Source organism: Plecotus auritus (assembly GCF_963455305.1).
Source record: "Plecotus auritus genome assembly, chromosome: 1".
NCBI lineage: Eukaryota > Metazoa > Chordata > Mammalia > Chiroptera > Vespertilionidae > Plecotus > Plecotus auritus.
Window position 1 is genome coordinate 153,731,513 of NC_137770.1, and position 10,370 is coordinate 153,741,882.

General features: G+C 48.1%; 1 pseudogene across 1 annotated transcript; it reads right to left on the reverse strand.

The window, feature by feature from the left end:
- Positions 1–7,966: 7,966 nt before the first annotated feature.
- On the reverse strand, positions 7,967–10,038 carry LOC308247648 (nicotinamide phosphoribosyltransferase-like; annotated as a pseudogene). The gene is made up of 3 exons: positions 9,337–10,038; positions 8,567–9,149; positions 7,967–8,145 (listed from the first exon to the last, which is right to left on the reverse strand). The product of its transcript is annotated as a nicotinamide phosphoribosyltransferase-like (transcript).
- Between the last annotated feature and the right edge of the window lie 332 nt (positions 10,039–10,370).

A 10,370-nucleotide genomic window follows, 5' to 3' on the forward strand; every position in this document is an offset into this window, starting at 1 on the left:
TATGGATGTTGGTCTGATGGAATGATCTCCTCTGGAGGGATTATCTAACCCAGGTCTGACCTAATTTTCTTTTAAATATTCAATTTAATTTTTTAAAAACTTAATGAAAATATAACAGAATCAAAAAATTAAAGTATACTCACTACCCATTCCAGTATTAAGTCATATCAACTATAGAATAGGAAAAGTAAATTCAGTAGTGTATTTACTTTAAAATACACTACTTCCACTTTTGTCAATATTTTACATTTATGTATATATTCTATAGCGGAAGCAGAAATTCTTTCTAAAAACATTATCTTCTTAAAATCTTGAGGTGCATATTATAGCCACAGGCAATATTTGACATATAAAACTGCAGTATAGGCTTCTCAAATTTGGCATTTCACTGGTACAATACAATGACCAACATATATAATCACTGTACAGTGCCTAGATATTCCAGTAAGAACCATTATTTTCTTTAATGTAGGATGATTAACATATATTCTACAAGGGGCAGTGAGGTGAGTAATTCTATAGGGTGTGTCCCAACATAATTTTAAAATTGTATAATAACACAAAGAACTTTGTTAAGGCCATGTTTTATTTGCTGATTAATGGACAAAAGGCAATGTAATTTATCTTCAAGTATTTTCTTGAAAGTCTGTGCTTGAAAGAATAAAACATTTTTTCTTTTTCAAGCCCCGAGTAAAGAGCAGACAGAGCAAATAGTGCTCTGACAATGGGAACGAGACCCTTAAAGCTGTCCCAGGAAACAGCCCAGACAGAGCAAATAGTGCTCTGACAGATAAGATATGAGATTACCAGATGGGACTGTTGACTGAAAACTTAAGCCCTGTCATTAAACATGTTATTAGCGAGCCCTGTTGGAATTTCCTGGCGGCTTTGTCCTCTCTTCCTCCCTCACATGTGTGACCCCTCCCAATGTGTGATTTTTGCCTTTATAAGCCTGTAAAATTTTCTGCTCGGGGCTCGTCTTCGCTGCTCTAGTGTGAGTTACGAGTCGAGCCCCAGCGCGCTGGAATAAATCCTCTTGCTGTTTGCATCAAGTGACGCCTCCTGCGGTTGATTGGGGTCGCCGTCGATCCGTGGGACAGAGTGAGGGTCTCCCTCAGGGGGTCTTTCATTTGGAGGCTCGTCCGGGATCTGACGGCCCCCCCCCTCATCTGCGGAGTCGACCTTGGAGGTAAGAAGGGGTAACCCGAGGTTCTCTGTCTTTGTCTTGTGTATTGTTAGTTGGTCTGGCTCTGTGTGCGCGCTTTTGGTTTTGCAGCCGTTTGGCGACTCGTGAGAGTGGCCTAACAGTGGTTGGTAGACGTGCGTGGAGGGCCACAGGTTGCAGCCCTGGGGGACGCCCCAAGGATGGAGGAGAGCCAGGGATGCCTGGTAGTCTCCTACTGTAAGGGCGCTGATCGGGTTCTACTGTTTCATCAGAGATTGTCAAAATCGCGCCCATCTGATTCTGTTGCGTGTTTGTGGCGGACAAGGTGGAGTAAGTGGGTCCTCATGTCTGTAATACTTTTGTTATTTGTGTTTCTGATGATGTACGAACTGACGATGGGACAGACTGTGACAACCCCTCTTAGTCTGACCTTAGACCATTGGACTGAAGTTAAGGGAAGAGGTCGCGACCTATCAGTTGAGATCAAGAAAGGTCCATGGCAGACCTTCTGCTCCTCAGAATGGCCTGCTTTTAATATAGGATGGCCAACAGAAGGAACCTTTGACCTATCTGTTATTTTTGCTGTTAAGGAGATTGTTTTTCAGAAAGAACCTGGAGCCCATCCGGATCAGCAGCCCTACATCGTGGTCTGGCAGGACCTGGTGCAAAATCCACCCCCCTGGGTTCGACCTTGGGTTGTAAAACCCAAGCCCCGGCCGGCCACTCAAGTTCTAGCCGTCCAATCTCCCAGTTCTGGGGAGAAATCCAGTCACTCGGACCCCCCCAAGAAGATTTATACAGAAATCCAGTCTGACCTCCTTCTCCTTGACTCACCTCCCCCGTATCCTCCTGCCCTGGTTCCCGTAGGGGGTCGGGAAGAGCCAGAAGCACCGCTGGCTCCTGCAGCTGCCCCCTCTGCTCCCCCTAACGAGTCTCTGCCGGGGCCTGCGCAGGGCACCAGGAGCCGCCGCGGAATGACTCCCGACACCACCGTCGCTCTCCCCCTAAGGGCTTACGGGCCCCACGACGGATGGTGGACCGGCTCCTCTTCAGCCCCTCCAGTACTGGCCTTTTTCCTCCGCAGACCTGTATAATTGGAAGACTAATCATCCTCCCTTTTCAGAGGACCCCCAGCGCTTAACCCGGCTGGTGGAGTCTTTGATGTTCTCTCATCAGCCCACCTGGGATGATTGCCAGCAGCTACTACAGACCCTTTTCACTACTGAGGAGAGGGAGAGGATTTTGTTGGAGGCAAGGAAGAATGTACCAGGAGCAGATGGACGACCTACCCAGCTCCCCAACATCATCGAGACTGCCTTCCCCCTCTCCAGGCCTGACTGGGATTTCAACACGGCATAAGGTAGGGAGCGACCGACAGTCTATCGCCAGACTCTAGTGGCCGGCCTCCGTGGGGCAGCGAGACGCCCCACTAATTTGGCTAAGGTAAGAGAGGTTATCCAGGGGGCCACGGAACCCCCGTCAGTATTTCTTGAACGCTTAACGGAAGCTTTCAGGCGCTACACCCCGTTTGACCCTACCTCTGAGGGGCAAAGGGCTTCCGTGGCCATGGCTTTCATAGGGCAGTCAGCAATAGATATTAAAAGAAAGTTGCAGAGAATAGAAGGGTTACAAGACTATACCCTGCAGGATTTAGTTAAGGAGGCAGAGAAAGTATATCATAAGAGGGAAACTGAGGAGGAAAAAGAACAAAGAAAAGAAAAGGAAAGAGAGGAAAGAGAAAGCAAAAGGGATCGCAGGCAGGAGAAGAACCTGACACGGATTTTGGCCGCAGTAGTAGGTGAGAGAGGCCAGGAACAAACCCAGGGCAGGGCTAAAAAGTCAGGTAACCTGGGCAACCGCACCCCATTAGACAAAGACCAGTGTGCCTACTGCAAAGAAAAAGGTCACTGGGCTAGAGAGTGCCCTAAGAAGAAGAAGAACGGGTCCTCCAAGAAAGTGTTAGCTCTGGAGGAAGAAGAAGACTAGCGGGGATGGGGCTCGGAACCCCTCCCCGAGCCTAGGGTAACACTAAAGGTGGAGGGGAAGCCAGTTGAGTTCCTAGTAGACACTGGGGCTCAACACTCGGTCCTACTCGAACCATCTGGACCCGTCTCCCACAAGAAATCGTGGGTCATAGGAGCCACAGGGCACCAACAGTACTCATGGACTACCCGAAGAACGGTAGACTTAGGAACGGGACGGGTAACCCACTCGTTTCTAGTCATCCCCGAGTGCCCTGCGCCCCTACTTGGGAGAGATCTCCTAACCAAAATGGGAGCCCAGATTACCTTCACCCCTGATGGCCCGGAGGTGACCCAAAGCAAGAGAATGGCTACCGCCCTGACCATACGCCTAGATGATGAACACAGACTTTTTGAGGAACAGGGACCAGAGAAAAGTCACATAAATGACTGGTTGAACAGGTATCCGGGAGCGTGGGCCGAGACAGCTGGAACAGGACTAGCTGCAGAAAGGCCGCCCGTAGTCATAGAGCTGAAGGCCACTTCAACTCCTGTAGCTGTACGCCAATACCCCAGGACTAAGGAGGCCCGGGAAGGAAGTAGGCCCCATATCCAGCGCCTCCTTCAGCAGGGCATCCTAGTGAAGTGTCAGTCGCCATGGAATACTCCCCTGTTACCTGTTAAGAAGCCATCGCCCAGTACAGGACTTAAGGGAAGTGAACAAGCGGGTACAGGACATCCACCCCACTGTACCTAACCCTTACAGCTTGTTGAGCTCTCTCCCCCCGGATCATATTTGGTATACTGTCTTGGATTTAAAGGACGCTTTCTTCTGCCTACGACTACACCCTTCCAGCCAGAACATCTTTGCATTCGAGTGGAGGGACCCTGACTCTGGGACTACAGGACAACTGACTTGGACCCAGTTACCCCAGGGGTTCAAGAATTCTCCGACCCTCTTCGATGAAGCTCTTCACCAAGATTTAGCCCACTTTCGTGCCAGCCATCCCCAGGTAACACTTCTGCAGTATGTAGATGACTTACTACTGGCCGGGGCCACAGAGGAAGAGTGCCAACGAGGCACGGGACTACTGCTAGAAGAACTCGCCCGCTTAGGATATCTGGCCTCCGCCAAGAAGGCCCAGATCTGCCAAAAAGAGGTAACGTACCTGGGGTACGCCCTCAAAGGGGGGCAGAGATGGCTAACGGAGGCCAGAAAACAAACTGTGACTCAGATACCCGTTCCTCGCTCACCCCGCCAGGTGCGAGAATTCTTAGGGACTGCGGGGTTTTGCCGCTTGTGGATCCCCGGGTTCGCTACCCTGGCAGCTCCCCTCTATCCTCTGACTAGAGAGGGTGCCCTGTTTGAGTGGGGTAACGGCCAACAGCAAGCCTTTGATGACATCAAGAAGGCATTACTGTCAGCCCCAGCCCTGGCATTGCCGAACGTAGCAAAGCCCTTCGTCCTATTTGTGGACGAGAGAAGGGGAGTAGCCCGAGGGGTGCTGACCCAGCCTCTAGGGCCATGGAAGAGGCCGGTAGCCTACCTCTCCAAGAAGCTAGATCCCGTTGCTAGTGGTTGGCCTGCCTGTCTGAGGTCCGTGGCGGCAGTGGCAGTATTAGTGAAAGATGCTGACAAATTAACTATGGGACAGAAGCTAACAGTCATTGCCCCCCACTCCTTGGAGAGCATCATCAGACAGCCCCCTGATCGGTGGCTGTCCAACGCCCGCATGACACACTACCAGAGACTCCTACTGAATGAAGACAGGATCCAGTTCAGGCCGCCTGCCATCCTCAACCCAGCTACCCTACTACCTGACACGTCCACCCAGGAAAGTGTGCTGCATACCTGTCAAGAGATACTGGCAGAAGAAACGGGGACCCGAAGGGACCTCCGAGACCAGCCCTTGCCAGACGCTCAGCTGACCTGGTTCACTGATGGAAGCAGCTACATAATAGAAGGTAAAAGGGTGGCCGGGGCGGCGGTAGTGGATGATGAGCAAATTATCTGGGCAAGCAGCCTACCCGTAGGGACGTCGGCTCAGAAGGCCGAGTTACTAGCTCTGACTCAGGCTCTGCGATTGGCAGAAGGGAAGAAGATTAACATCTACACTGATAGCAGGTATGCCTTTGCTACTGCCCATGTCCACAGGGCCATCTACTGGAGGCGGGGGCTACTAACCTCGGCAGGGAAGGAAATCAAAAATAAGGAAGAAATTCTAAGCCTGTTAGAGGCCGTTCACCTTCCTAAAAAAAAAAAGTGGCCATTATTCACTGTCCTGGACATCAGAAAAGAGGGTCCAGGGTTGCCGGAGAAAACCAAAGGGCTGACAGAGAAGCCAAGTGGGCGGCTCAGGGACTCAACATCCTATCTTTGTCTGGGGAAAAACCAGGGTCTCACCCTGAGGATGCGGTATATCCCTCTATCAGGAACTTTGAATATTCAGAATCAGACCTTGAGAGAATGGACAGATTAGGATTTCGCCTGGAGACTCCAGAGGGGATCCGGGAAACTACAGAAGGAAAAAGAATCCTCCCTGAAAAGCAGGCTATCATTTTTCTTAGACACCTTCATAAGCTAACTCATCCGGGCCCAAAACATTTAACAACTATAGTCCAGTCTTCACCGTATTATATCATGAAACTAGGGGAGCTCGCAGATACAACTGTAAAAGAATGCAAGCCTTGCCAGATGGTGAACGCCCAGCCCAGCAAGCTATCTCAGGGCAAGCGGCTCCGAGGAGACCACCCTGGGAGTTACTGGGAGGTAGACTTCACTGAGGTAAAGCCAGCCAGGTATGGATACAGATACTTATTGGTATTCATAGATACATTTTCAGGATGGGTTGAAGCCTTCCCTACCAAGAGGGAGACTGCTCAGGTGGTGGCCAAGAAAATACTAGAAGACATCTTCCCGAGATTCGGGGTGCCCAAGGTAATCGGGTCAGACAACGGCCCTGCGTTTGTTGCCCAGGTAAGTCAGGGACTGGCCAAAATCCTGGGGCTTAATTGGAAATTACATTGTGCTTATAGGCCCCAAAGCTCAGGACAGGTAGAAAGAATGAATAGAACTTTAAAAGAGGTCATGACTAAATTATCCTTAGAGACTGGCATAACAGACTGGACAGTCCTCCTTCCCTTTGCTTTGTTTCCGGTATGCAATACCCCTGGCTCCCTCAAGCTAACTCCTTTTGAAATTTTTTATGGGACTCACCCCCACTCATTACCATCCAGCACCTCCCTTCCCCAGAATCTTACTCCTCTCAATCTCTGTACGCCAGATTGAAAGCCCTTGAGACTATGCAGAGGGAGGTGTGGTATCGGTTGGCCGAGGCCTACAAGCCAGGAGACCTGCAAGTACCTCATCAGTTCCAGGTCGGAGACTCGGTGTACATTCGGCGCCACCGTGCGGCCAACTTGGAACCGAGGTGGAAAGGACCATACATAGTGCTGTTCACAACACCGACTGCAGTGAAGGTCGATGGCATCGCCGCCTGGATCCACGCTTCACATGTCAAGCCCATGCCACCACCAGACCCAGAGTGGAAAGTGGAAAAAATGGACAACCCCCTCAAGCTCCGCATTCACCGTGTTCCTGCTCCTGTTGGCGCACCTCCCGCCGATAAGCAGTCCTAACCCTCATATCCACCCTGATGGGTCCCCTTATTATACTACTTTTAATTCTCACTTTGGGGCCCTGCATCTTAAATCGCCTAGTCACCTTCATCAGGGAAAGAATAAGTGCTGTACAGGTATTAGTGCTCAGACAGCACTACCAGTCCCTCCGCCAGGGAGACAGCCTCGGAGAAGGGTACATAGAGACAGAAGTTCCATGATTAGAACTTACCAAAAAGCAAATGGGGGAATGAAAGAATAAAACATTTTTTCTTTTTCAAGCCCCGAGTAAAGAGCAGACAGAGCAAATAGTGCTCTGACAATGGGAACGAGACCCTTAAAGCTGTCCCAGGAAACAGCCCCAGACAGAGCAAATAGTGCTCTGACAGATAAGATATGAGATTACCAGATGGGACTGTTGACTGAAAACTTAAGCCCTGTCATTAAACATGTTATTAGCGAGCCCTGTTGGAATTTCCTGGCGGCTTTGTCCTCTCTTCCTCCCTCACATGTGTGACCCCTCCCAATGTGTGATTTTTGCCTTTATAAGCCTGTAAAATTTTCTGCTCGGGGCTCGTCTTCGCTGCTCTAGTGTGAGTTACGAGTCGAGCCCCAGCGCGCTGGAATAAATCCTCTTGCTGTTTGCATCAAGTGACGCCTCCTGCGGTTGATTGGGGTCGCCGTCGATCCGTGGGACAGAGTGAGGGTCTCCCTCAGGGGGTCTTTCATGCTCATAAATATCATGAAAAGTTGGAAAGACTGTTAAATCACTGAAACTTTATATAACTTAAATATATCATACACAATCTTGTTTGTACAAAAATATAAGTTAAACATAAAGCCATCATGATAATTTTATGCAAATCTGTTTTATGTGATCTTTAGTTATTTATAAAAGTTCCTCAGTTCTGTTAAGAAAATATCAATACCAGATTAAATTACTATCTATTGGCAAAGGGCCCTAAAAAGCTTACTTTAACGTTAATCTTTTATGTGGTCAAGAGCATTGCCTAATTGAGAATACCTAAACACTGGGGGAAAAGGTGCAGTATGTCCATAAACAAACAAATAATTTGCCTGTAATGTGTCATAAAATAAAGAAACCCCACACATCTGTACAATGAACATTATATATCACACACTCACCCACACCGGAGTATACCTGTGTGCGTGTACAGACACACGTAGAGGCAAGGGCTCACACCCAGTCATAAAACAAAGCCTAATGAGGTGCTGCTTCCAGTTCAATATTCAGCTTTGCATTTTTTTATTTCTTCATCAAATAAATAGCTTTTTGTCACCTTCCCATTCTTGAAGACAGGATGGAGAAGATCATTCCTCAAGGTTTCCTTTTCCTTCCTCAAGTGTAACAAAATCTCTTGCTGGTGTTTTATGTAAAGGCTAGAGGCATGATGCGTGAAATCCGTGCAAGGGTAGGCCTTCGCAGGCCCTGCTGCCTCAGCTGCTGTCTCGCAGCCCCAACCGCCACGGAGATTGCCTAGGCCCTCGTAGCCCCTGCTTCGTCAGGAAGTTCATCTGGAAGGTCATTCAGAAGGACGTCTGGACGGTTGTTCTGCTGTTTGGCCATTTGGTCAATTTGCATATTATGCTTTTATTATTATAACTAGTTATTATAAAGACTAGAGGCCCAGTGCATGTATTCGTGTATGAGTGGGGTCCAACAGGCCCGCCCCAATCAAGGCCAATCAGCTGGGCCGGCCAGGGGGTGGGGCCGTGAGTAGTTGGCTAGCCGGCCACCCCCTGGTTGAACTCTGGGTTGAGGGGACAATTTGCATATTAGCCTTTTGCTATATAGGATAACTGACCTTTTTAGGAACTTTTGTTGGGATCAGCAACTGGGTCCTTGAAAACATTAACCCCAAGGCCATTGGTTACAACATAACTACCCTTAAAGGAACAATTCAAGAGATCTCTTGTTAATTTTTGTAGCAAAGCTCCACCAGAATCGAAGGCAACATTACCAATACTCCATTTGTTTTGCTTCAGGCCTTCTACAATCTCTTGTAAGGTATTAATATCTATTCCATCCCCTTGAATAACTTGAAGATACGGTGGCAGCAACTTGCAGCCCTTTGAGTTCTTAGTAATAGGGGATTTCTTACTTAAAGTATCCAAAACCTTTAATACAGTGTCAAGAGGATTTCCAGAATCAGGTCTGATTATTAGTGGTGCCTCTGAACTTCTTGATACTATTAAATGTCTTAGATATTCACCCCATATTTTCCCACATGCATTTTAAATGTCATAACTATCGCTGACCACAGATACAGGCACTGATGAAAACTGTGTTACTATATGTTCAAAAGCATCTTTTTCATGGTCTTTCCCCCAAGCTGTTATGGTACTGTGTTCTGCCGCTGGAACAGAATAGCCTGGAACAGGACCTTTCATTCACAGTATATATATAATTTCAGAGAGGAAGGGAGAAAGATAGAAACATCAATGATTCTCATTGATGATGAGAATCATTGATTGGCTGCCTCATGCATGCCCCCAGGCATGTGTCCTTGGCTGGAATCAAACCTGGGACCCTGTGGTCCACAGGCCAATACTCTATCCACTGAGCCAAACCGGCTAGGGCACAGTATTTTTTAATTAAAGCAATTCCTGCTACTGTATCCATTCCTCTAAAGTTAACCAAATAAGCAGAGCTCCTATGCCAGCAGTCTCTTGGGAAGCGACTCCTCTGTAGCCAAAATACATGCAACTTGTATTCCAGACCAACTCAGTTACCAGATGTTTCTAACAAATATTTGGCCAATATTTTCTTCAACTCTCTAGAATTTGTGGCCATGGTGATTGGATACCAGGACTGAACAAAAATAGTCTCAACCCAATTTATAAGCCAATTACAATCTGGATCTGTGTTTTCCACTGTGAAGAGAACATTTCCTCTGGGAATGACAGAACCCTCAGGAATAGCTTTTACTTCTACTGGAAGATGCCCAGGGCATTTCTCAAGAATGTAATTCCATACTTTTCATTAAATACATCATCTGGGAAATGCTCTATGGACACCTGTTTGGCTTCCCGGATCTTGTCTTTGGTCACTACTTTATCTTTTAAGCACTTATTAAGAATGTACTGCAACCCATAAAATACTGTTTCCTTGTATTTCACCTTCCTTATTTTGGAGTTTTCTGTCTTCTTTTCGTGGCATTCAAAGTAGGAATAAACTTTGCTTGTGTTGGGTGGGTATTGTTTATAGTGAGTAACCTTGTAGGCGTCGGTGGCCAGGAGGATGTTGAACTCGGCTTCTGCCTCAGCATTCATCTCCGGCCAGATAAAGGGGCTGCCTGGCACTGCTGCGAGGAGGGAGAAAAAATGGGCTTCACCTTGCTCTGTCCCTTAAGTCACTGCTGGTCAGAGGGGGAGGTGAGGGGGAAAGGGAGTGCAGAGGCGGAGCCTGAGGAGGTCTGGACAGTGGCTTGAGGTGGCAGGGATGGCAGGGGCTAGGGCGCATGCAGCTGGCAGTAGGATGGCCTCACCTGAGCTCCCTGGCCTAATTTTTTAGTGACCAAATGCATTGATGACAAATATTTGGACCAATGGATTTTGATGTAAGAGTTGGAAACATTCATAACATTGTTTCAGGTTTCACATGG